Below are 27,132 nucleotides of genomic sequence, written 5' to 3'. Positions count from 1 at the left end.
CACTTAAAGTCTCAAAAAGTTAGGATGAAAAAGTAAATGAATTAATTTAAAAAAATGCCATATCACATATCACATAAGTGGGAATTTAGGGTAAGATTTTCACCCATTAAGTACATTAGCAGATGATCAGTGAGGCTGTGATGGACCTGAGGGTGGTGGCCAAGTGTATGAAGCAGGTCTGGTTTAGACCCAGATGATGCTCCCTGCTCTGAGCCAGAGCTCATAGCACGCTGATGGGAGCACATGGTGTGCAGCTGACACCTCCTCAGGCATTTGGCAATCCCAGCAGAGCCAGGGGCAGCACGAATGCATGAGCTGGAAGGAGACTCTGTGCCAGCACTCCTGATACCTGTGTGAGCAGCCCGTGACTGGAAGGGCAATGAGAAACTGTTACTGTGCAGGAAAAGTGAGCGAGCTGTATTACAGCAGCACCCACAAATCCTATAATCAGTGTTGTCACACAGCCTGTCCTCTTAGGAAGAAATATTTGTAACAGAAAATGGGCTGATCATTCCCTCGTGAGTGATGGAGAAGGCTTCAGGTCCCTGTGTGATTTTTTTAAACTCACTACTACTAGAGGCAAAATCCCATTACTTTAGAATGAGCTAAGGACTTAGCACAAAGAGAGAATTTTGCTGCAGACACTGCATGTAGAATTTGATACACATTTTTATCCTTTCAGCATAGAATTTTACTCTTTTGATTTATATTCTATGCAACTAATTATATGTAGTGCTTTATTACTTTAGTCTGAAAATACTGATTTAAAATTGCCTTCTACATTTTAGTGAGTGCTACTTGAGTTTGGGATGTGTGTTGTATGTTACTACATTTTTTTAGATAAATTGGAATTGCATTTATTTTAATAGCTGGAGATAATACCGTGAGAAAAATTTTCCAGGGCATTGACCTTCAGTGAAAGGTTGCAATGCAGATATGGAATTCCTGGAGAATGTTATTACTGGGATAACTTTGTATTATGCTCAAAGTCTTACCTAATTAATCAATATGTGGTGCATATCCCAAAGAAAGACCTCCTTTTCAGTTTTGGGTTTTTTTTTGAAAGGGCAGCTGTGACAGAACATACCTAGTTTCAACTAATGAGATATCTACTATTTTTGTGGTGTATGAAGGTTTATGTAATAGGGTCATAAAGAGATAAGAACTGGGAACTCACAGAGGAAAAGTAAATGATTTACATGAACCTGCTGAAATTAATTACAATTATTTATATTAATAGTGTGCAGGTGTGCTTGTCTAAAACATGAAGGTTGAGCCCTACCACAGCTATTAAAAACACATTGCAAAATGTTTTGCTACAGCGGAAAAATATAATGTGTATTTGAAATTATTTATGTTACCATAACGTGAAAATTAGACCTGTAAATACTCTAATCCCAAACTGAAGCAAATACATACCCTCACCTTTCTTTTTGCTCACTTTCTAATGGCTGGTTTGTGAAATACTCCAAACAGAGTGGTGCAGAAAATTTCTAGCTGATACTGGTTTCAATTTGATTAATTTATTCCCAGATGAGGTAGATCTCATGCATTTTCTTGCATTTTCATGGCACATAATCTGGTGGTTGGCTCAGTTGTTTCTTCATTATCAAGATAAAATACTTGAAACACCTGAAACTTGTAATCTTCAGATATGCTTCGCCAAAGCTATTTGTTATTGGATTTATAGGTTGCACTCAAACAGTGTAGGCATTAACATAATCTAATTTCAAACACTGACAGTGTGAACAGGTATGGCTAAACTTGTTACTGTAGCTGCCTCTTAACTGAAGAGAGTAAATTTGGTCAGTATTCATCAGACATGCTTTATAATGAAATATATGAATTAATATTTGTCAGGTGAGTGAACAGGTTAATGACCTCTCAGGACGGATGATCCCACTGGAAGCAGCTGAACTGAAACAGAGGTTCACAACTTTGGTCAGTCATGGCTTTTCCACTTGAATTTTAGATGTGATCCGGATTTTCTATACTTCAACTTTCTATATATAGGTGACAAATAAGGATTTATGGGTAGAACCATTAGTTCAGCATGTCTAAGATGTGTGACCTTACAGCCATGCAGCTGCATTATTTTTGGTTTATGCTGTCTGTTTAAATACCTGTGATCGTGGCAGCTGAAACAATGAAAGCCTGAGTTTGATAAAGCTCTAATCTCTGCCTGCCAAGTGGTAAATTTTAATTAGCATGAACTCTGACTCATGAGTAAGGGCACAGAAGAGTCAAAAGGGCTCTGTGGATTGTAATGGCTTACAGCCATTACACACTTTTCTATGTAACATGGAAATGGGCAATGAATTTTAAAGTGCATGGCATCTTCTGCTGGTTCATTAAGTGTTCCCCTTTGTATTTCAGAAATATGCAACTTGGGTCCTGGACACAAGTAGGAAGTGCCAATGTTTGTTTGTATAAATGGGACTTTTATTTTCTAAGTGAAGTGGCCATTCCCAAAAACAACAAGAGATTATCAGGTGTTGTTTGTGTAATCCTTTTCAGTGTTTCTTGCCTTGCTTATTATTCAGGTTGTGTTGTGCTGGTTTTATGACAATTTAATGGTTCTATCCAAATGCACATCTTTACGTAAGCAGCAAAAGGTTGTCTGGTTTGTTTTAAGTTGTGAAGGGCTGACTGCTGATGCAGGCATTCTCATCAGCCCTGTGTGAAAAACTGCTGCATTACTGCAATGCTCCTTGCTCCATCTGTGGTCTCCTAGCAACTTCTCCCTTTTACCTAAAGTCTACATCAGACTCTAGAAGGTATATAATATCCTACTTCAGCCTGCAGAACTTGAAATTAGAAATATCCTGTGTCAAAAGGAAAAATTAGAAACAGTTCCACAAGAGAAACTTTTGCATTAAGAGACTTTCAAGAGCTTGTAGTTTCACAGATTTGCCAGCATTAGAGCATCACAACAGCTTTGGGGAGCACTCAGAGCTGCGTGTCAGGGAAGCTTGGTACTTTTTCTTGACAGCATGCTTGGGAGATGGTGAGGCAAAGTCAGCTCTGGTCATGATTCCCTGGATGTGGGATACTTCATGCCTGCACTTCCTCAGTTTGGTCCAGTGCCTTTGGAAATGCAGTATGGGAGGAGCTGATTGAAGAAGCTGATTTCCCACACTCCTGGGGAATTGCAAGTTTTGTTAAGACTACTCTAAGGGAAAATTCACTTTCCTCAGCCCTCCAGTCATTTTCACTCAACTGCTTTCTTTTGTGTGATTTTAATAATGATCTTTAAAAACTCCAAGCCACACCCATTATTCACAACTTCTTTTCTTTAAAGGGGCTTTGTCAAACACAGTCCTACCAACTGTAGGACAGTGTTACTGCATGTGCTGCAGTAGCATGGCAAAGTGAGGTCTAGATGACTAGACTGGTGCACTAGTGGGTGCACAGCAGCAGCTTTGTGTAAGAATGTGGTCTGAAAAATTAGTCTGGTGCTCAGTCTGCTGAAGAGGGAAGTTTCCCAAAGGGCTGGTCATTCTTTCAGATGGTGAACATTTCAGTTCTTAGGTAAACATTTCAATTGATGCTGAAGGCAGGTTTTCAAAGCTACGAGGACTTGATTCTGCACAATATAAGGATCTGCCTGCTCAGGCAGAGGCGAAATACTGGGATTGGCAACCCAGTGTAAGTCAAACTTGAGCAAGCCAGCAAGCTATGAAGATTTATGTTTTTTTAATGACTCCTGGGAGAGAGAGACTTAAAAGACAAGCAAGGAGCTAATGAATAACGTGAGGATCGGCTGAATAGAGGATTTGTCATTAGACCTGACCATTCTCCTTTCATGCCATGTGCTCTGTGACATTTCATCTCTGGCAAGTAGGAAGCACAAATGCCATTCCATCTATACTTGAGCTTGTGGCAGAGATAAAGCATACATGTAGAAACCAGGGTGGTCATCCAGGGCACCTTGTGAACTTGCCACTGTTTATTAGCTCACAGTGATTGCTACATGTTCTCAGCTCGTTGACTCACAGTATGTGGATGTAGCTGTGTATGCAAACGCCTCTGTAATTCAGTCATACTTCCTGTTCCTTCAGGGAGACTAAGCCTTGCTCTGATGGCTGCACCTAGCTTGTAACTTTGTTCTGGTGCCTCACAGTGAGCAAAGACTTTCAATTCCTTCTCTAGGTGCTGTAAGTGCATGCACAGGGAAAACCAGCGAGGATTTCGAGGTTTAGATCCCTGCAGGGGCCACAGGATATGCTGCTGGGTTGTGGGATTAGCTTTAAGGTCACGGTGTGACATCTCTCACGGTTCAGCAGTCATTCCAGACACAAACGCCTCCAACTAATACTCCAGATGTCTGGCTAGTAGTAGAACTGGTTGGGAATTTTCCATAGAAAACACTTTTTGGCAGAGAGCACTTAATGATAAAAAACAAATTATCAGGCGTATCTTCCAGATTTTATGAAATCACTGATCAAAACTCACTTCAGAGTGCTAAATACTATTAGTTACTGGGACAATGACTTGGGGGAAAAAAGATCCAGAACTTTAGAGAGAGTAAAGCATTGAACTTGTGTTCTTTATGAGGAAAAAGACCTCTGCATTCTCATTTATCTAGGATGGAAGATATCCTATGATATAGTTTTGCCCCTGGACTTGGGTTGAGGCATTTTTTGCAGCTGCCAGAACTTCACGTTCTGTCTTTGACTGTTCCAGTCAGTGGAGGACTCCCATGCTGAACCTGAAATTTTCTGTTGTTATTATTTTACATTGACTCTTTATTCAGATAAAAGTAAGCAATAATAGCAACAATAGAAACACAACTCTTTTGGTGAATAAATACTCAAATCTGTGGTGTATACTGCATTTCAAAAGATTGATATTGTTGCATCTTTATGAAGGGAAGAATAGATAAAAATCTAAAGTTAGAATTGCAGCATGTACAATGATGTTATGTGTTTATACATAATAGAGACATAAAATTTGAAATAATTCAGGATTATTTAAAGAATTGGGCTAGGGAATCCTTATTCTAGGGTAGCTAGAGTGCTGAAATTTTATTTCTCCTAAGTTCGAAATGTATGTTCTCTTCTTCCATTGGTCTATTTCCTATCATATACAAATTATGAAGTCAGGTTTCCACTGTAGTACAAGAGTATTTTGTCTTATCTCCTGAGATGGAGAAGAGATGAAAAACATTACACAAAAATTGAAAAAAGCAGTGACATGAGAATACAGAAACCTGCAAGGACTCACAGAAGATAAGCAGTAATACACTGACAAACAGCACAGACTACTCATAAAAATAGTGCTTGATTGGCTGTTATGCAGTAGGCACGACCAGAAAATGCCAGGCTTGGATTGCTACCTCTCTGGGTTAATAGGCACAGGTGATCCCAGAGGCCTCAGAGGGAGATGCAGAGATGAAAATGCCATGCCCTTTGGAGCTGTAGAGGTGGTTGCTGTCTCAGTGTCTGTTTCCAGCTGCTGAGATGCTGTCAGGGGGCTGCTGCCCTGTGCTGCATTGCTATAGCATCTGCCTCACCCTTCAGTGACCGAGCTGTCAGCACCTGCTCTGTGCTCTGCCTGCTTGAAAATAAGGAAGCCTCTTCTGCTGGTGATATTTACTGGACAATATGCTGCTTTGGGACTTAAATTTGGAAATTAAATCACTGATACCCAGTTTCTTTCTCTCTTCCAAGGGTCCCAACAGTTCAGACACCTAATCCAAATGGTTTACTTTATCTGGAGTCACAGTGTACCATAAGTAGTATGTTTTTGCAGTGAATAGGGCAAATCTACTTCATCCTTTGGTCTGACCCTCCCCTAGAAGAAAGAGATGGTATTATACCTGCAGCAGCCTTGCAGTGTGCAAAAGTAGCACATGCTCCTGGATATGCAGCTTGGGCATCTGTGGGCTAGGTGACAGAGCTAACATGGCTCCTTCTTTCATCCATGTGCAGCCTGGAGAAAAAGATTTAAAAAAAAGCCTCCTGCTGTACGAGTAGTTTTGGATAAGGTACAGCTGGAAGTAGAAAAAGCAAATAAAATAGAGCTGAGCCGCCTGCAGTGTTTTATACTGTATGACTTGTGTTACACATTTGAAGGGCACTGTTCTCTCCATGACCTATGAGTTCTCTTGTCCCTTTAATGTAATTTTTCTAGGAGGATTGTGCTTACTGGTAGAAAGAAACAAAGCTTTTTCACATGCAAGGAAGAGCACCTTGGTTCCTCCTTCTCTTTCCTGGCCCTGGATTGCAAGCAGAGCCTTGCACTGAGTCCCAGAGGAGCTGCCTGTGCTTTGTCTCATGGAGATCAGTGTCTTTCTCAGCCCCATTGGGTAATCTGGTACAAGTGTTAACCTTTATGCAGATCTGGCTCAATACTCTGGCATCCACAGTTACAGCATTTGTAGGAACAGCTGCCAACATCTGCTCTGCAAGCTTTAGAAGAAGAAAGTGCATTTGTTAATGGCAGTTCACTGCTTGGCTTCCCCCATTCTCTCCAACATGAACAGTTCAGGCAAGAAAAGCCAAAGTCTGCAGTTTTAAGCACCAGTTAAAAAACTCTGTGGCATAACTGTTTTCATTATTCTGAGCTAAACAGTGAGTCATTACACTGTGCTATATTTGAGTGAACAGTTCAGATGGGGGGTGGATGCTGGAGGATTATACTTGGCCTTCTGTTTCAAGCTGACAAGTTCAGCAACATTGTTCAACAGTTTCAGAATAGTTTAGTTCCCTAAGGAAGAATGCATTTCCTGTCATAAATAAATCCATAAACTTAATGTTCCATGGTATTTAAGCTTCCTTTCATATGAGACACAGAGTATTTTGGAAAAAATGCCAGTACTTCCGAGGGATTTGTGGCAACCTTTTCTGTCCAAATACCTCCTTTAAATCTAAACTGGGGTAAAAGTAATTCAATGCAAATAATCCTCTTCAGAGACTTTATGGTGAATAATTTGAACTTTTTTTTAGGAAAAAAATCTCCATATTTAAATTGGACTTTGATTTTGCTTTAGTATTTTAAAAAGACAGGAGCGGAGTTTTGAATGGAGGAAGAGAGAAAACAAGGCACAAATAATCTGAGGATGTTCAGTTCTACAATGTGACCTATTTGATTGCATCAATAAAAAGAAAGGGGAAAATGGTATAAGGAAAAGTGGATTAGAATGTACAAGGATTTCTCCACCTGGCAGAACTTGGAAGGGTCAAAGTGATCATCATCCCGAAGGAAGACCTGATTTTTTGTCTAACTTTGGAGCTTCATTCCACAAAAATAATCACCCCTGAGAAGGAAGATGGGAAGAGATGTATTTCTGAGACCTCATTTTACCCTCCTGCAAAATCTCCATGCTTTAAAGCAAAAGCCCTGGATAATTTCTTGCTGAGATACAGTTTTCCTAGACAAAAAAGAGTTTGACATTTAGTTAAATATTTTAATACTGGTTAAAGCTTTCAGCATTATTTTAATATCTAAACTGACAAAACTGATTAGAACAAAGTTATCAAAAATCACAAAATCATAGAAGAACCTTTAAGGTTGGAAAGGATTCCGGAAGATCAGCTGATCCAACTTTTTGTGCCCAGATAACATTATTGAGCACCCTGTCCAATGACAGCTTGAACACCTCCACTAATGGGAACTTTACCACATCCCTGGGGATGTTGTCCAGTGATTGATTGTTTTCATTGTAAAAAAATTTTGTTCTTATGATAAGATGAAATGTCTCCCGGTGCAAGTTGTGTCTGTCACCCCTTGTCGTGTCTGTGTGTCCTCTGAGACTTTCTGTCTTGTTGTACCTGCCCTTGAAGTACTGGAATACTGTGATGAGTTTTCTCCCTTACGTGCCTCTTCTGCAGGGAGAAAAGGTCCAACTCCTTCAGGCTTCTCCCACAGGGCAGATTCTCCAGCCTCATGACCACCTTTGTGTTTTTCCTTTGGACACTCCTGTTTGTCTGTGTCTTTCCTGAGCCCTGGGCACGGTGCTCTGGTGCATCCTGACAGAGACTGAGCAGAGTGGGGTGAGGACACCTCCATCTCTGCCAGCCATGCCCCTGCAGATGCAGCGAGGATCCAGTGTGCCTTTGCTGCCGCAGCAGTGCGCTGCTGACCCTGCCAGCTTGTTCATCAGGACCCCCAGATCCCTTTCAACAAGGCTGCTTCCAAGCCACACAGTTCCAGGCTTTACTGAGCTCTTCAGTTATTCTAGACTGGGTAATGTGATGATAGGTTTACATTGTTAAAATTTGATGTTCTTCTGGGACACATAACATATTCTTTACAACAGCGTGTAGTTTCACTTTTCTGTACATGTAGTGACACCTCTTGCAAAAATTTTAATGGGAAGTAATTAAACCCCTATGTGCTTTTCTTAAAATTTGTCTTTTCTACATTTCTCTGTAGAATACCTGTTTTTCTTTCTGTGACAACTTACTTTGTAGTAGGTCCATTTGTGCTTCGTTTTAAAAAATGGATGAAAAAAATTAGTAAAAACCTTTACCAGAAGAAAAAGAATCCTAAAAATAGGGAGATTTTAAACTACCATGCAGTTCTTTGGGAAGGGAACTAACTGCTGTTGTTACTGCTTTACTACTGTCATTTCTGCATAGTGGTGCCCACTCTGTAGCCACAAACAACACCTTGCAGAATTAGAGTTATTGATTCCTTTGGGAACATCAACATGATTTGCTTAAAAGAAGCAGACTGTTACAATACCTTAACTTGAAGAAGTCTTCTTTTTTTTTCTTGACTGATCTATGACAGTGACAACAAATATATAATATGAAATGATACGTATATTACCCTGTTATTCCAATAAGTGTTTCTGTGAGGTTTTTTTTAATAAATGCTGTGATCTCAAGGTGTTATGATAGTAAGAATATAATTGAGCTTTCTGGTCTGAAAATCAAGCATCTGGGGGGCATTTCAAAGTAGGATAATGAAACCACTGTACACTCCAAACTTTAAAGTAGGTAGTACAGTCAAAAAGTTGTATTTATAGTCCATGGTTATAGGACTTTGATCTTTTATTTATCTGTGATTTCAGTCTGTGTATGTTTTTTTCTCTCTCCCAGTTTACAGATCTGGTTGATTAGGCCATCTTCACTACTTGGTTATTGCACCTTCTAATTATGTTTTAAAACCATGAGCATCTCACAGCACAGTGTTGCTTGAGGTTAGAGAGCAGCTTCATTGTTCAGATGTCTTTTTGACCAAAATGCCTGTCTATTTAATCAAATACAGTCCAGTGTTAATACGTAATTTCAAACTTGGTTTAGTTAACTACACATTTGTACGTGTAAGTAGTTTGGGAGCTGAACTCCAGTCCTTTTACCTGAGTAGAAAATCTTTTGCATTTGTTCAGACTTGGATTTTCCTAGGAGAAACATTCATTCCTGACTATCCATTCATAGATACTGAAAGGGATGTAAATATAGAAAGACGGAACAGTTTCTTCTCTATGTTACAAGTTTATTTGTCTTCAAGAATTTGCTGGTTATTCTTAGCTTATATTCACCAAGACAACATGAAAATTAGTGACCCTTTTCCTATATAAACTCTGAACCACTAATTAATTGAATTTCAATACATGCTAATTTTAGCATGGACAAGGTATTTTTGTAGGATGAACATGGTTGTGTTATTTCTAACTCCAAAATATCAGTCTCCTTTCACTGTGAATAATGACTTTTTCAAAGGTAAAAATTAAAGATGGCATGGAGTTCAGACTTAGGGGATTTATTTCTGTATGCATTTATCACAAAACTTAACATCTCTTAGGAAGCTATTTGATGATCAAATTTACAGTCTCACTTGTATTAAACTTCGACGAGAACAAAGCATGATTGCATCCTGTTTGGCACTCCCTGGAACCTTTTCTCTATCATAACTAGAAAAAAAATCTTCAAAGGATTCAGCGAGTCCTTCATTTAACCCCATTTGTCTCCAGGGTACCATCCATTGCATACTGGGCTCTCTGCTATGTCTGCTTCCAAGGCCGCAGTGCTGGACTAGATGGTCTTTTGGTCTGATTCAGTACAGTTGTTCTTACTTTCTTATCTAATTTATTGCCTGTTTCTAGTCACAGATCTCTGCAGCTAAATGTCAACTCCTTTTTCTGAAGGAATGACATATTTAATAGCTAGGATAGCTCAGATAACAAAAACAACAAAAATTCTGTCTGCTGTGACTGAGATCATGGTATCTATTTCACTGTGGTTACCCTAGACATTTTTATAGAGTAGAATCATAGAGTTATGGAATTGTTTAGGTAGGGAAAGACCTTTAAGATCATCATGTTCAACCGTTATCCCAGCACTGCCAATTCCACCACTAGACCATGTCCTCATGGTTTATTTATTCATTGCCATTTCCTCCTCAACAGACGCATAGGAAGCTTATGAAATTTCTACTCATAAAAATATTGAGGACACTATAACATCTTTCTTCTGTTCTCAGAACTTTCATTACTTTTGAGCATTTGCCAAAGAATTCTTAGCCTTTTTGTTTTTCATGAGGTCTTCCTTGATGTTTGCCATTTGTTGTTGCATTGTGTGTATTGGTTACCTAAATTATGTGATGTTCTTGCTCTCTGGATAGAAGAAAAGCTTTTGAGGCATGAGAATGAATGGCAAATAGCTAAATAATAAAGCCTACTCTTGTTCACACACGAAGGCTATTGTTTACAGGAGATGAGATTAATTTTGCTAAGATCTGTTCCCTTGTGAACACATTGAATAAGCTTTTTGGTCTGACTGTTGATGACTAAAAAGAAATGAACAGCCATTCAGAATCTGTGTGATTGTTTGCAAATGTACCTTTTGCAGAATGGAGAAACGCTGCTCCCATAGTAGAACTCCAGTTATGTCTTCACAAACTTAGGGAGCCATGCTCTACAAACTGCAATCTATAAGACAGTCCAGAGTTTCCAGTCTGGTTTTCAGTGAGGCTGAGCATTGCATCCTGGATAGTGGTAGTGTAAGGTTCCACTTCACTTAGCAGTGTGAGGTAGGTGTATGTCATGCTTGTTGCTGGTTTTGATAGTTCTGTAAGAAGAACCACCTGTGGTTTCTTTCTTTATTTGTTTTTGGTGAAATATTTTGCTCATATTAAACCAAGCTTTACTGTAAAATGCATTAGTTTTAATGGGTTTTTTAAATAGATTAGAAATTCTGGTTAGACAAATAGTTATTAAAAGCAGCCAGTGTTTAAGGGGAATGAGGAAAACCAAGCTTAGCCTCTATGGCTTGCATTAGAAAAAGGTGAACATCCCACACTCCATATGAGGGAGAACCATTAAGCCCCAGATAGGATAATGGCTGTTCTTGAGCCTGTAATTGTTTTGTCATTTCAGTTTTGTTTCTCAGAAAAGATGTTTAAAAAATGGAATGTGTACAAAATGGAATGTTTTTTCTTGCTAACCCTAACAGCAAGAATCATCAATGCACAGCCCACATAACACTAATATTAAAATGAAATCTAAGCTTTAAACAGTGTTTTTGCAAGAAGAGTCAAAAAGTTTTTTTGATAAATTGGAAAATGAGAAATAAATAATAAATTTATATTTACCCCAGAAAATTACATTGTAAATGCCTCTGTTTGGAGCTATGACCAAATTGCACCAGATGACTGCTCTTAGTTTGATCTTCTGAAGACCAGAAAGCAATATGGAACCCTGATGGCTTCCTGAAAGTTCTTGTGTGCATACATTTCTTCTCCACAGAAATGGAAAAGCAGCAAAAAGCCAATAGGAAAAACAACTCTGAGCAGCAAATCTGCATGCATAAGAACTGAATGGCAGATTTGTAGGCTGTAGAAAGCACTGAAATTTGTTGAAATTTCTGAGAGATCTCTAATACTAATTTTTCTGTTATTTCCTTTCCAAGAACACTAGCAAAGAGCAAATCTTAACTGGAATTGTGGCTTCCTCAGTAGGATGTGTCTATGTGAATATGGGGTTGCCATCTATGTAAAGTATTCACTTGAATTCCCCCTGCAAACATTGCTAAACCCATTTCCTGATGTGTCTTAGACTCTCATGACAATGTTATGAATAATCCAGATGCAACTACTTCCTGAACATATTGACAGTTTAGCTGGACAGGGTTCCAGAATGACAGTGTGACTTGTGTTCTCTCATTAGCTTGGATTAACAGAAGCTGATACCTTTATAACCCAGTACTATGAGAGGAATTAGAGTTTTCCCATGGATACTGTGACACATCTGGAATTTTTACTGGTGCATGAAAAACAGATGTGCATTTTTTTCTGTTGTTGCCATGTGTCACTATGGGCTTAGCATACCAAAACTTAACTGTCACTGGTCCCCTTGCTCCACACTCCTCCTCTCCCATTCTTTTTGTCTTGATTTTTGCCTTTAAGTCATTTTCTGTGAGTGAGGTTCTTTTGCTCCATGTGGTTATGCTCAGACATACTGGTTATGGCCTTTAGGATTTGGTAGCTACAGCATTTAAGATCACTGTGGTTTAGTATGGATAAACACATATTCTTGTCCTTGCCATGAATGCCTGGAGGAAGGCCTGTGTTTTATCTTGTGTCACAGTCTTAACTGCCACAGGTCCCTCTTCCCTTCCCAGTTCCTGTTCTCCTTAAAGCCAGGCATCCCAAACATCCCACAGCACACTGCCCACTCACCAGCTTGCAATGCCCTCTGCTGTCCTGCGCTGCCTTTGACCCAAATCCTTTCCCAGGCATCTTTTGAGTCAGTGAGAGTTCTCTAACAAGGGTTGAACGCTGCTCTGTGTGTAATCCAGATCTGCTGCAGCGTGCTGTCAGCTGTGGGTGTCAGCACAGGGCTAACTGGGTGGAAAAGCAGTGAGCTAAATCATGTGCTTTGATGCTACCTTCTGTTTTAAACTCTCTAGGTCTGCACTGAGGTGACGTCAGAAGCACCACTTGTGACCTCCACAGAAATGGCACATTTTCAAAACCATTACTTTTAGAAGTAACATTTTTGGGGAAGGTTTCCTGATGTCTTCAGGCTGAGCAGAACTGATCCCATTCTTACGAAAACTATTTTAAAATTATTGCATGCTAATTTTGTAATGAATTACTTAATTTAAATAAAGTGGAGGATATGTAGAGGGAAAAAGGGACTCTTACTGTGAAGTCAGAGGTCAGGTTTATCTTTGCCTTACACTTACAACCAGGAGGGCAGACCAAGGAAAGGAGCTGCAGTCCATGAAAGCTGCTATCAATCAGAGCTTGAAGGTTGCAACAAAGCCTCCCTTCAATCCCATGAACATTTGAGGAATCCAGCCAATGCACAGCTTTGAAAAATCTGCTGCAAAGAAAGATGACCAGAAATATGCTGGAACTAAGGGGCAGGCAAATATCTGAGTTCCCTGTTCAGGTTTGCTCCAATTAGTTCAAGCAGCTATAACAATCTAGTGAGGACATCACAGAACATGGAACTCAGGAAATCAGGTGATATATTTTTTACCTCAGAAGATTCAGAGCTGGTTGGAAGCAAGGAAGGCTGGAAAGCTCATACTCTTCATTTGTAATTTGTCATTTGTCTGACAATGTTTTAAGGGTGTTGAGCACTGCCATGGTTTGTGTCAGGACAGTCCTTGGACTGACCCAGCAGCAGTGCTGTGTCTCTGTGGCTATATTGGGTCAGAGCTGAACAAGCTTGTCTTAACACAGCTTGGAGTCTGTGTGCCTCACTGAAATCTACAGTGCAGGTAATAGCTTTAAAGGCATTTCAAATTTAAAAATAGCCTTTCTCAGTGTGGCAGAAATTAGTGATACAAAGCACTTGTGTTTGCTTGGCAACATTTCCTCGTGATTACTGTGAAAATGTACTTCCTTGTTAGCAGGTTCTTCACACATAAGCATAATTTGTAAAAAAATCTGCATGCCTGTTGAGATACACTGTTCTATGATTTAGACAGACATTAATAAAATGCACACTTTAAAGGAGAAGATCTGCTTCTCTTTGCTCAAATTTGCATATGAAGTTCAGCTGCAGGAATTTGGATGGTTTCTGATTTGAATAAAGCTTCTATTTATTTCTATAGAAAATAATTTATTTCAGAGAAAAGGAAAAGAGTTTTCATTACTCTTCCCATAGTTCTACAATAAGGAATGGTGTCTGTGGAGCATGTAGTCTGAACATTATTCATCTTTCCCATGGGGATTACTAGAAGTAAATTAGGATTCTCTGAATTTGTTTACGAACCAGGATCAATTTCTAAGTAACACTAAGTGAAGAAAAATTGTGGTGATTTATCAGACACAGTCTCCTGTAGTAGCTGCTTTATAATGAGCTTTGAGACACACCATAATGCAGTCTTTTGTTGCAAGTATCTTTTGAACACACACTGCCTACCTTTTATGCAGTAATTGGAATTTAGTGTATGAAGCCAAACCCTAAATGTGGGAAGCTTCTGGGATTAAAACACTTTTGCAATGAGAAATCTTAAATATGTTTTGACTAATTTCATTCAAGGATCATCTACAGCATTTTAATGTAAGTGAATATCTTAATTTCATGAGCCTTACCACTGTAATTAAAGTTGGTTTTTTTTTAATTTTACATTTCTAATAGACCCATAAGTTTTTCACTTGGTAATGTATTTATTGTTATAGAATGTCAGTCACTGATTAGAATTTTAGCAACTAAATTTTTTAATTCATGCTCACAGATTTGAAAGGCCAATGTAATGTAGTTAGTTTTGCTGTTGCCCATGTCATTCATGACACAATAAGTGTGCCAGCTCTTCAAATAGATCAGTGCAACAGAATAGGATTGGTGCATTGATGGAGTTTGTGCTGAGGCCCTTGCATCTATACTTCATGTGTTTTGAAATTGTTAGTTGGAGTTATTTTCTTCCTCATACTAAATGCCTCTACCACACTAAATGCCTCCACAGATCTGAGACATCAAATATTGAATTAAAAACTGAAATGCCCATAGGAGTTTGTCTTTGGTGTACATCTGAGAAGAACTATTGCTTTAATTTCCTTTGGCAGAGTTCAAGTTCATGCAGAGCAAACCATTTTGTAAAGTGAAGCAATGTAGAGTAAATGGGGTAGTTGGGGCATGTGCTTCAAAACCACATAGAAGGTAGCTGTGTTGTACTTGGGATGTTGCTGCCCTTAAGTGAGGTGATTCTTCCTGTGATTCTCATGAAGGCTGAGTGTGCAACTGCCAAAGTATGTCCTGTGGAAAAGTTTGTTTTGATAGATACCCACAGGAAGCCTAGCTGTGATTATCTGTGATGAGGAACAGACCAATGCCAAAATAACATGACTAGATATGATTGCAGTGTGCTAACAGAACTGATGGTCCATCATGAAAGGATGACTGTCTAAAAACTCATTTTCTCTCAAGCTTACACTGTTTTGCTATTCATGTTATGTGCTTGATACTGCAAAGTATGATATTGACATTGGTCATTGATCATTGTGTGATTAGTACTAAAGGGAAGTTAAATGTCTGAGTTTATAGCATGAGTAAAATTGGTTCAAAGCAGCTGCTGTCTTCATTTTTTTAGTTTTAGTTAAATTCTAAAGACAATATTAACCAAGGTACACTTAATTTCTCTTTGAATTGAAATTCAAAATTCTGTTTCTTTAAGTGCTTTCAGGACATTAAAAAATATTTCTCCCACCCCATCTGTTCTTAAGGATGACAGGAAAACAGACTTTGCAGCAGTCATTTGAAGCCCTCAAATGTAACACCACTTTTTAATTAGTTGTCCTTCAATACAGTATGATGTTAGAGTTAAAAAAGACACACATATATTAGTGCATCCTGTCAGTCTTCCTGACAACATCCTCACAATGTGTTTTCCAGTGTTTCAGTAGTGCCATAATGAAATGATGTAACTTAGCACATTTACCTCAGGAACCTGTCCCTGTCACTACAGTACAGTCTATTTAGACCTAGATAAGCTGGACATTCATCTATGTCTTAATTGAAATTGCATTATTTCTAGTTTTGTCCCTGTATGTCCCACTGATACTAACATCCTGCTCATACTTGTAGATGATTATCCAGCTTCCCCTATTAAGTAATAATTAACCAAGCTGTAAGTATTTACAGATTTTTAGTTTCCCTCTAATCAAATTCTTTCTGAAGAGATTCTTGATCTTTTCAGAAATCACACCTGTTGACTGTACCTAGGTTTTAACTTGATAGGTTTGGTGAGGTTGAGTAGAATTCTGTAGGAAGGAACTATAGGTGTCAGAAGATGTTAATGATGTTCATAACCCCAGGTTAATTCTTTCATGTGGCAAGATTTCATGCTCTCTCAAGTTCCAGTTTTGGTTTTCACTCAGAATTTCCCAGCTTTCTTTCTTGAATTGTGTATTTTTAGTTCAGAGTATATTTCTAAATGCATTCCATACATTTGTTGACTTGCATTATGTGTTGTTTATTATAGATCATTTAAAAATACAATAAATAAAAATAAGTTGTGCTGAATTTTATTTATTACACATATATATGAGTGAGATTTAATCTATTTTATTTCATTTATCCACAAATTTCAACTCAAGTTAAATATAAATAAAAATTATCAAATTGTCATGATTCAACCTTCACGCTTATCTTCCTCTCAGAGACACACTGATAAAGAACAAGGCACCAGAAAATAAAGGGATTCTTTCCATGGAAACACATCTTGCATCTGTTTGGAAGGAAAGGAGTAAAGAACGAGTTTAAGAGCTTATGGACTTGACAGCAAAGGTTGCACCAAGAGAGATTCTTCATCCGCTTCTTGGTTGAAGAATTTGACTGGGAAAGTTTCAAATGAAGCATAATCACATAGGAGCAAAACAGGAAAGAAGCAAGCCATGAGAATGCTGGATAAGCAAAATCCAGGGCTGGAGGTCTGTGCCCCTCAGCAGCCAAATGCACCCAGTCAGTGTCATTACAGGTTGGCTGGAGAGCAGTGACAAACAAGGATGTTGTAGATATGCCATACTATCCTCTTCCACTGCCTCCCAAACTAGATTAGTTCTTCATTTTCAAAAGAACATGCAAAGATAATTGAGATTTAAAGTCTCTGGCTTTCTTTTTTGGTCTTACTCACACGAACAATAACATAAATATGCTTAAATTTTTGTCTATATGTTTGTGGATCATAGAAATAGAAATTAGTTGGTAAAAACTGGTGAAGATGGGCAGAGATAATCTTGGCTAAGCATATTAATGTTTGAATTTTTGCAATTGCAAAACTCATGACCTACACAAAAGGAATTATTATAATATATGCACTAAGATTGCTATTTTTTTACATAATTTACAAGCCAAAAGCAACAGTATGTGTTTCCATGCTTTGTTCTTTGTCAGTGTGTCTCTGAGAGAGGGATGAGTGTAAGACAGTGGGAGAGACTATTGAATGAAATGAAGAAAATCCATTAGACTGAACATTGAAATCTTTCCTTCCCATAAGTGATTCACCTTCATCTGAGAGCAATTAGTCTCTGTTTGGATTTTGTCATATTCTCGACATCATCAGGCCTTCATTTGCTAATTTTTTGAAAATAAGAACAGAATCCTTTTAGCAATGAAAACACCAGAACATTCAAATTTATCCTGAATCATCTTCTTAAAATCGCAGTGCAGTTAAGAATTTTCTCTGAAGCAATTTAAATAAACAGTGAAATAGTATCTAATTTCTATTCATGGTACATCTAATGTTCAATAACAATCAGATATTGCTTGTAGATTTCCATCTTAAATCTAGGAACAGAAAATGTTACATTTTGTATGAGTTGCAGAATGATTTTTCATTCATTTCATTAACAGTTTTATTTACAATTTTCCTTTTTTTAACCTAGGTTTTCATTGAAGGTAACAGAACTGTACAGAATGCTCTAAGTTCTTATTCTAGTTTTTGTTATGATTTGTTTTATGGTATCAAGAAAGTTTGATTGACTTGGTGAAGTGCTGTCTACACAGGAATCAGGAGACTCACTAAATGCTTAGATAATTTGCTAAAACCCTCAGTTCAGTGCAAACCAGCTGCCTTTCTCTTTGTGCTAATTCCCTTTGTTGTATGAAGTAGTCATTCACAACTGTCTGGATTTGCCTGTCTGAAAGACTTCAGAAAAATCATTTCATGTGAATGTGTGTTTTGAACTCACTGAGGAGGAAATTCACTTTCCCTACCAAACATCTGCAGCTTTGTGATGGTGAAGTACAAAGGCCAATGAGGAGGATTAATAAACCCCTTCTCAATTACAGCCAAGGTGAAGTCTTTTAGTCTCTTGTTTACAGGATCCATGCAGTCACAGAGCCTCATTTCCCTTTGTATGCAATCGCTGTGGAGACTTGCTCCAGGCATCAGAGTTTGGTAAATTTTGCAAAAATCATTGTCATCATCTTACATTGTCTTGTGTTCAGTCTATAGAAATTGCAGTTCTTAAAATCAAACTGGTGAACAAGCAAAGGAACACAGTAGGGTTATCATTTTAGAGTGAGGTGCTTAAGTATTATCTAATAAAGTGAGCTATTCAAACATTGGAGTTTTTAAGGTATGAAGTATCTGTATGTCCCAGCCATCATGTGGAAACTTTCTTTACTTTACAGGTTAATTGATCCTTTATTGGAGCATTAGAAAGAATTGTTTTGCACATTTAGTATTCAAGTCTCTGTGATGGTAGCAGTGCCTTAAGTCTCTTCACAAGGAAACAAACTATTTTTCAACTATTAAAGCCTGTAATTCTGCACATTCTTTATACACAGCTTGGGGTTTTCTTGGCCTTTTATCTTTCCTGTGGTCATTCCTTGACTTACTGTTTCAAAAGAGGGCATATATTGACTTGTTTTGGATATTTGTCTGTATCACAGAGACACAGAATCACACAGAATAATTTGTGTTGGAAAAGACCTCTTGGATTGTTGAGTCCAACCAACTTTTGGCTGATCACCACCTTGTCAACTAGACCATAGCCCTAAGTGTCACATCCAGTCATTTCTTGAACAATGTAATTGGCTGTATTGTTTGTTAAACTGAGAAGTGCTGAAGGAAGTAGTCTCTCTGCTCTTCCCAGCTTAAGAACAGGTACATTTTTAAAACCTGACCCACTGATTTATTTTATTTTTATTTTTCTCATGGCAACAATGTCCATATAGAGCAAGGAGTTTAATGATTTTTTAACTTGATTGTGTCTGCCTTGGTGCAGATTGCAAGAACCTGGGGCATCCAGTAGAAACTACACACTGAGAATGTATCTCCTCTTTGTGCAAAAAGGATTAACATGCCTTGTGGTGGTAAAGGTTTAGATGACATCAGCTACAATTTAGGTTTCATTAATAGTGTGGAAGCCATTGGGAAGACTCATATATCATCATTATAGAGGCTAGATAAGGTTGCTTCTAGTAGTAAAACTGTAAGATTGTTATAGATCAGTGGCTCTATTTAAAAGCTGCTATGATCCCTGTTGATTGGTTCCAAGGTCTTTCCAAAGCAGATCTACCTGGCTTTCATCTATGTGTAAGAACGTGTACTGTGGTCAAAAGGTGAAGCATGATTCTGACATTGAAAGGTCATTTCATTTTATAGTTTCAAAGATTGCATTAAAACATCTGAAGATATTTCTGCAGTTCTGCACACAGAACGATCTTCTGATGGGGTCCTATCCATCAACACCAGTACTTTTGATGACTTATGCACAAGAGTGCAGCTTATTTTAAGGAAAGATAAAAGTGTGTCAACTTTGCCAGGCAGAGAGTTGGATTCATCTCACCTTTCTTTAGCTGTCTGTTTTTCAGGTGTCCAGGTTAAACTTACCATTAAATGTCCCTCTGTTCCACCAGGAGAGTTAGACAGTTTCAGGAGTGAGTGATTCAGTCTATCCTGTCTGCCAATTTTAGAATGTGAAGAATTGCAGCCTTGAGGTCATTTACTTCCTGTGTTTAGCAGGAGTCTAGAAATTTGACTTAAATGAGTTGGCTAACTCCTAGGTGGTCACAATTAGGTGAAATTTATCTGAAATTACTAAATTAACAAAAGTATTGAAGGTTTATTCTTGAGGTTAAAATGCTTAGGTCAATTTTTTTTTTAATGCAGTTTTTTTGTTCCCTTAAATATTTTGAGCATGTGTCATTTACCCTTGTTAAAGTATCACCCAATCCATTCAGTGTATGTCATATGATGGCACTGTGAGACAAAGATGTCCTCCTACACTAGGGATCAAAGAGAACTTTCTGATGAATTTTTTTCTTTTTTGGGTGTCAGTGGAGGGGAGGCTGGGAAAAATCCTCCACTGCTATGTGGGTTTGTGTGAGTGATTAACTCCTTTTTAAATGCCTGAACACACAGGTTCACGTAGTAATTAAATTCCTACTGTGGAAATTGCTATTTAAAGAAAACAATAAAAGGTTATTTTTATTAAATGCCCCATCAGCAATGAAATGCAATGTTATATTGGTGAGTGAGAAGCACCTCATGAAAAAGTGTATTAACTTTACTGTTTCTTCTTTGGAATCTTAGAGGAAGGACATAGATTTTATTTTTCTGTTTAGCTGCTCTAAAAATTCTCATTTACATCATTTAACACTCATCTCTCCACCCACAACCCCCTCCAGTAAATAATTTCAGGTCAGAAGTTTTCTTACAGATCACCCAAATCCTCTTCTAACCTAGACACTGAGCAGTGCCATAGTGAATTCACATGATCCCATTTGGCTCAAAAATAACTTGCCCCAGTGTAAACTTCCCTTTGATGCTAGAACTAATGAGCTCCCCAAACTAGTCTGAGTCTTCATTTTTGTTTTTACATCATCTAATTCTACCTCATACTGCTGATGGAGGTTCACAGGTGTATAATTTTTCAGCACAGTTTATGAAATACACAGTTGTGAAAAAAAGGAAGCTGCAAGGAACCTCTGGAGGTTAACAAATCCAACTGCTATTCAAAGTAGGGCTAGCTTAGATCTTAGTGGAAGAACTTCAAGGGAAAGAGAAAAATAATTTCATCTGGGGCTTCTTTATGTAGAAATGCTTCATAGCTCCTTTCCCACATTCAGTAGAAATGACTGTATGTGAAGACCATAGCCCAGGTATCTGCATATGCAATGTGCATCACATTGGTTGTAATTTAATTGCATCTCTTTTGCACAAACTACACGATTGCTTTACCCAATAACTATTTTAAAAGGATTTATTGATCCTCTTTATTAGTTTATTGCTATATTTTTCGTTTTCCTTGTGTAATTTGCTGTGTATTTTGCTTCATATGGGTTGAATAATTCTTTGAGTAAAGTAATCCAGGAAATTCTGATTAGAAAAGAATTTAAGTTTTTATTCCTCCAAATGGTGTTGAAATAAGGGGGAAATATATCCTGCACTTTATTTCTATAGAACACCTTGTGAAATTCAAGTGATCTAAATTTTCCTCTGAGCAGGTCTGTTCCTTGGCAACAATTCTGTAGTGAGCTGTACTGTCATATGTCCCTTTCCAGAAAGGCACTATTTATAAATCTATCTAAGAATACAGATAACCCACACACTAAAGCATATGTCAAGGCATAGCTGTCAGTCCTATCAACTTGCAGTCCTTTGAAGGAGCAGAAAGGCACATTGACTCACCAGTGTGTGGCCCTGATTTTAGACCTCTGAGCTCTGGAGCGTCTATTTTACATTAAGACATTTTACAAGTAAATGTCCCTGTGTAAGGCATATGTTGAGACTTAGAGATCCCACTGTTGTAGAAGCTGCTAGAAAATATTAGAGCAGAAAACACCTCACAGAATTTGGCAGATTCTGTTTGAAAGAGTCTGGCTGTGTGTCATGGACTAATAGCTAAGACACCCTTCATGAGGTGACTTTTCTTTTTGAAGGACACTGCAAGGACAGAAGAGAGAAGGTCCACACTGAAACACAATCAGTATGTTAGGCCAGAAAGTGAGGAGTCCTTTTGGCTAAGAAATGTTACTGTACGGATACCAATGTACATTACTGAAGCTGATACCAAAGTCCTTATGCAGCAGAATGCTTCCTGTTGTACTTAATTGCTTTTCTGGCTTGGTCCATCCATGTGCCTGGAAGCGTTTTTGTGCAGTGCTGCCTTGTGCCAGCCCTGAGCTCTGCTCAGCCCATCACAAAGTCTTGAGCAGCTGTCAGTCAGTCCCATTGCTGAGGCTTGGAAAGCTCCAGGCTGGCTGAGTTGGGGATCACTTCTGCCCGTGGTTGCTCTCCAAACTGTGTCACCTACTTGCCAGCCTGCCCTCTCTCCTGCATCTCTCTGTGTAAGGCAGGCAGTTCTGAGGAAATGGGTGTTGTATCCTTCTGGATGCACTTAACCTGTGAGGCAATCTGAGACTTCTCTTTCTAGCAGGGGAGTGTGTTTTTCAGAGTTTATTAAGGTCCTTCTTTCTGTGTGTGTGGTGGGAAGAAAGAATGCATGCTGAAATGTATCGTATTTCATATTTGAGGAGGAACTGTGAACATCAAACACCTTTTCTCTACAAAAGGAATTTCTTTTGGCTTAGGAAATCCCTGAGCTAAAAAATGCTAGTTGCAGAGAGAGAACTTTGGAAATGAGAATGGGTTTTTTTTGCCCTGTGCTTATCAGAACACAGGTTACATGGTTACCTTTAGTGTGAGTTGGAAAATCTGCTCGCATATTTTACTATCAATACTCTTTACTGGAAGACAAAAAGAAAGGTATCCACAGACTCTTCTTCCTACTCTGCCTTTCAATTTATTTCAATAATTCCTTTATTAATTTGACCACAGAAAAATGGTTCAAGCTGTGATAGTTCCTGAAAGGAAAATCAAGCAGCTTTTCAATTATTCCCCAAGCTTCTTATGTACATGGTACCATGCAAAAATATTTGCAGTCTTAGTTACAGGCTTACAGATCTATTTTAAAAAGCATAATTTATGCTTTATTCAGAAGAAAAGGGACTAGTAGGCAACAGCATGGAGAATTGCATAAGGGTATGACTGTGAAGAATGATTTCTGAGTTGAAAAGAAAAGGACTGCAAATATTTTTGCACAGCACCATGTACATAAGAAGCTTGAGGAATAATTGAAAACGGGCTTGATTTTCCTTTCAGGAGTCATTACAGCTTGAACCATTTTTCTGTGGTCAAATTAATAAAGGAATTATTTTCAAATCTTGTAATGCAATGTCTCCGTTTTGACTGAAGGGAAATAAGGTTAATATATTCTATTGATTATCAATATGCAAACATATGTTGGCAAAAAATTTTAGATTTGAGGAGATTTTAAAAAGCATTCTTGAGTAGACAAGTGCTACTTCTCAGACTGTCTTTCCACTTGCATTCTAATTTTTGCCCTGAAAATTATGTGGAGAAATAATGAAAGAGGAAGGAGAATGTTTTTCAAGAAGGTTTCAAAAGAGAAAAAAACTCAAGAGCTTTGACCATAATGAAAATTACTGATTTTTTTTTTTAATTGTGAGGGTACTGATTAACTGAAAAAGCTATTAAGAAACAAATTAGTAATGATGCAATTTACTTCAGGCATGCCACTGCATTCATTTACTGTTATTAAAATATTTTTACCTCTTCCCCATAAAGTCAGTTGTAGATGGGTTGTAAATTTTCAGTGTTACATTTACTCTCATCTCAGTTGGAATAGGCTTTATTTTGATGTAGGAGTGCAGTTTTCAGTATGGTGCCTAAGAAGGCATTCAGGCAATTGCAAGTAATTGAAATTGCACACCGGTTAAAAAAGAAGCAGAATGAACAAATTAAAACCCCCAGCTCTTCTAGATATAAAAAAGGAAAAGCATGCTTTGGCAATGAGGAGGTGTAAAGAAGTATCATACAATTTTTCTTAGATTTGGGACGTTAGAAAAATTCAGTAACAGAATGTTCAGTTCAGAAAAACAACAAATATTTTTGTGTTGTTCATCCTTGTTCCTGTTTGCTCTTAACTTTCCTGTTGCAGTCTAGTCTGGACTACCAGTTCTCATTGATACCACTTCTGGCACATTTCCCCTTAAGATGATAACCAGTCCTTCTCATCTTTCCTTATGAATCTTCTTTATTACTATTAAACAAAATCACTGTCCTTCCTGTCACTCATGTATTAGACAGTTCTGCTCTTTGTGCCTTATCCAGTAAGAAATATTCAAATACTGCTACTTTCTCTATACAAGTTTTGGAGACTTCTTTTGCTTTGCACATAGCCTTGTCTTTCCTCTCACATTACATTGATCAATGCAGGCTGCTTTTCTTTACACCTCTGACTCACCAGCTTTTCTCCACTTCACTATTTCCACAGCTCTTGCAAAGATCAGATTTGTTAATCTTTTTTTTCTCATTTTCCATTGCGCTCAGTTCAAGTTGTCCTCCTTAATCTCTCAAAGATTTCTCAGTGTTTTTCCCACCTGTTCATGTTTCTTTTGCCATTGTGCCTTCCAGTGTCAAGTTTTAGAAATGTCTTTGGCTTTTGTCGGTCTCTTCATCTATTAACTATTGGAGGAATGTTATTTACTGCTTGTTTTTTTCACAGCTGCCCTCTCCTTGTGATAATTTCCAAAGACCCATCTTTCCATTTGTGTGCCTCTGAATTTTTGGGTTCAGCTGCATTCTTCCCTTTAGCCAAATAATTAGGGGCATACAAAGGAGCAGTTGGTACAGATGAAGAGCATGCATTTTATTAAAAATGCTCCATTTAAGACAGATAATAAATGTATAATTTGTACTACACATATATTAAAAGAAGTAAACAGAGTTATGATAGATGAAAAAATGCATCCTAGTGTCATTTAATTTTTACTTTCTATGCTATTATTAATATTTAATGGTGACTCTTCTGAGAAAGCATTGATGACCACATGTACAATATAGCTTGGGAACTATATATTTGTGTAACTGTTGGTATTATTGCTCTAAATTATGTGGTCTAGACAGATTTTCTTTACTGAAAAGGTAATGTGAAAGGCTGATGTACCCCAGTAAGTACCTTCTTGTTAATAGTTTGACCACACCTTTTTTTCCTTTGTAAAAAAGAGCTGTTATCACAACAGTTTTTAATTCAGTGAGGAAAAGACCAGAACAACGTATCTTCAAATGAAGTAAAATCTTGAAAAGACACTTTTAAGTAAACATATTTCTCTAAAAAGTACTGTAAGACCAATTTAATGGTTATTCCCAGTATAGTAAGACACACTAAAGAATACTTCATGGCAACAGCATCAGTGTTTTCAGACTCTTTTCTTGTAGAGAACTGTATAATAAAGCAGATGTGAAACTTTATTGAAAGCCATTCTTCATGTAATTTATCTCTAAGCGTTATTGAGAATGCCTTCATCAACTTTCTTCCACCCAATGTAAACTTCAGGTTTTGACACTATGTAGTTTAACCTGTGTTTGTGAGAATACATCTACCTTTTTTATTGTAGGAGCACATGTTTTTTAAAAAGCTCTCAAAATATTACAGAAGAACCCTTATGTGTGTCACTGAAGCACCGAGTGATAAAAAAGCTATGTGGCCATGTAAAAGGAAACAATGAAAAGGAAAGAATGAAAGTAACAAAACAACCAACAATAACTTCAGCTTTCACTGCATATATTGCAAAAGCAAATTTTATTTCCTTAGTATGTTTTTTGCTGTCATATTTTCCATCCTCTCTAATATGTACTCTTATCCCTGTGTTTTTAGAGGGATAAAAACAAAGCTAATGCTTTTTGTTAGAGTTTCAATCTGGCCTTTACATGTGATTGAATGTACTGTGGAAGAGGTCACGGCACACAGTCAATTTGTGATTTTTAAATAAATGTGCAGTGTAGCAATGGAACAAATAGGCTTCATTAGCTCTGTTTCTAATATTGTGTGAAAAATTACTAATTCAGCTCCCATCTTACAAGAAGAAGACATTGTAAATAGGTTGGTTGTTATTTATTGAAAGCTGACAGCATGCTTGCTGCTGTGTGAGCAAGACTTCCCACTCATAGTCTTTCACTGAGGGCAGGTACTGACCTCACCTATATGGAGAAGGGCTTTTTACCCAATTCATGACTTCAGGAGCACTTTTTTCCACTGGTAATGGACAGTGGAGTTTAAATTTACGTTGTAGCAAAAGCTGAAAATCTTATTGCTCCAAAAAGATGACTAAAATAACCCAAGTGTTGTGAGTTTTCACAGATGTTACCAGGCAAACCAAGTTCATGGATGCTTCCCAGTGTTAAGGAATAGAGGATTTGAAGGATTTTGTGGCTGCCTTCCAAACCGTAGTAAAGGTTTGAAAGTTCAATTAAAGTGAGTGATACTTATTCAAAGATTAAAAAAAAAAAGAAAAAAGAAGAACAAAACAAATAGAACCAAAAAAACGTAGTCTGTAATTAACAGCATTGTTGTGAAGATTGAGGGTTTCAGGCTGCCTGTGAAAATGTTGTAAGTAGTATCACACTGAATGCAGAACATGTCCTTAGGTTGTGCATGAGCTTACTGTACAGCAGATAAAATTCTAAAGCCATTGTCTGTGACACATAAGAAAGGATCAAAACTAAGAGTGCTTAGCAGCGTGGTGAAAGTCTTGGGCATGTGGGAAGAATCACAGTCAGTGAAATAATGTGGGGTCCCACATGTTCTTAGAACTTCATGGACACCCATGTTATCAAATGCTGGCATTTTCTTTACATAAAAAGGAGTAACAATGATATTTTTTTTGTATTTGAGTCCTTATGTGTTTTGTTATTAAAAAATAATAGGGACTGACAGACAAAAGCAGAGTGCAATAACTGTGAATTAAGTAAGTCAAAGGACCATATTGAGTACAGTGTTAGGTAAGTCACTCATTCATTCCCCACCAGACCCTCTTAGTAGCTGCTGTTTATTTCCTTCACCGTATATTTTGCAGCAGCCCGGGTTGCTATGAGCAAGAGTACCCTCAGAAGATATAAGTATCTTCTTTTCAATTTTTACTGTTATAAAGTTAACAAAAAAGAAAGACTTGCCTATCTGTAAAAATTATTTTCTTGGCAAACACAGTTGTTAGCTAAAATGTATGCAGAATGAATCTCTGATAATTCGCTCTTAAACTTGAATGGCGACTCTGAGCTTTACAGGTCTATGCAATTGCCAGATCTCGGGATGATTGCTGAAATAGTCACATGGGTGTTTTAATTTGCTGGAATTTACTCCTCCTTATTTTGAGGAGGATACAATTACCTTTAAAATCACTGGTGCCTCATTCTT

The 27,132-nt window shown here is 37.8% G+C and overlaps 1 protein-coding gene across 1 annotated transcript in view; it reads left to right on the top strand.

The window, feature by feature from the left end:
* GUCY1A2 (guanylate cyclase 1 soluble subunit alpha 2) overlaps window positions 1-27,132 on the top strand; it is a 141,316-nt gene that overhangs the window by 96,713 nt on the left and 17,471 nt on the right. The gene's annotated exons all lie outside the window — the stretch shown is intronic.

This window comes from Catharus ustulatus, chromosome 2, assembly GCF_009819885.2.
Source record: "Catharus ustulatus isolate bCatUst1 chromosome 2, bCatUst1.pri.v2, whole genome shotgun sequence".
Classification (NCBI taxonomy): Eukaryota; Metazoa; Chordata; class Aves; order Passeriformes; family Turdidae; genus Catharus; species Catharus ustulatus.
Note: the sequence above shows the minus strand (reverse complement) of the source record. Positions and strands in the feature narration are given on the sequence as shown.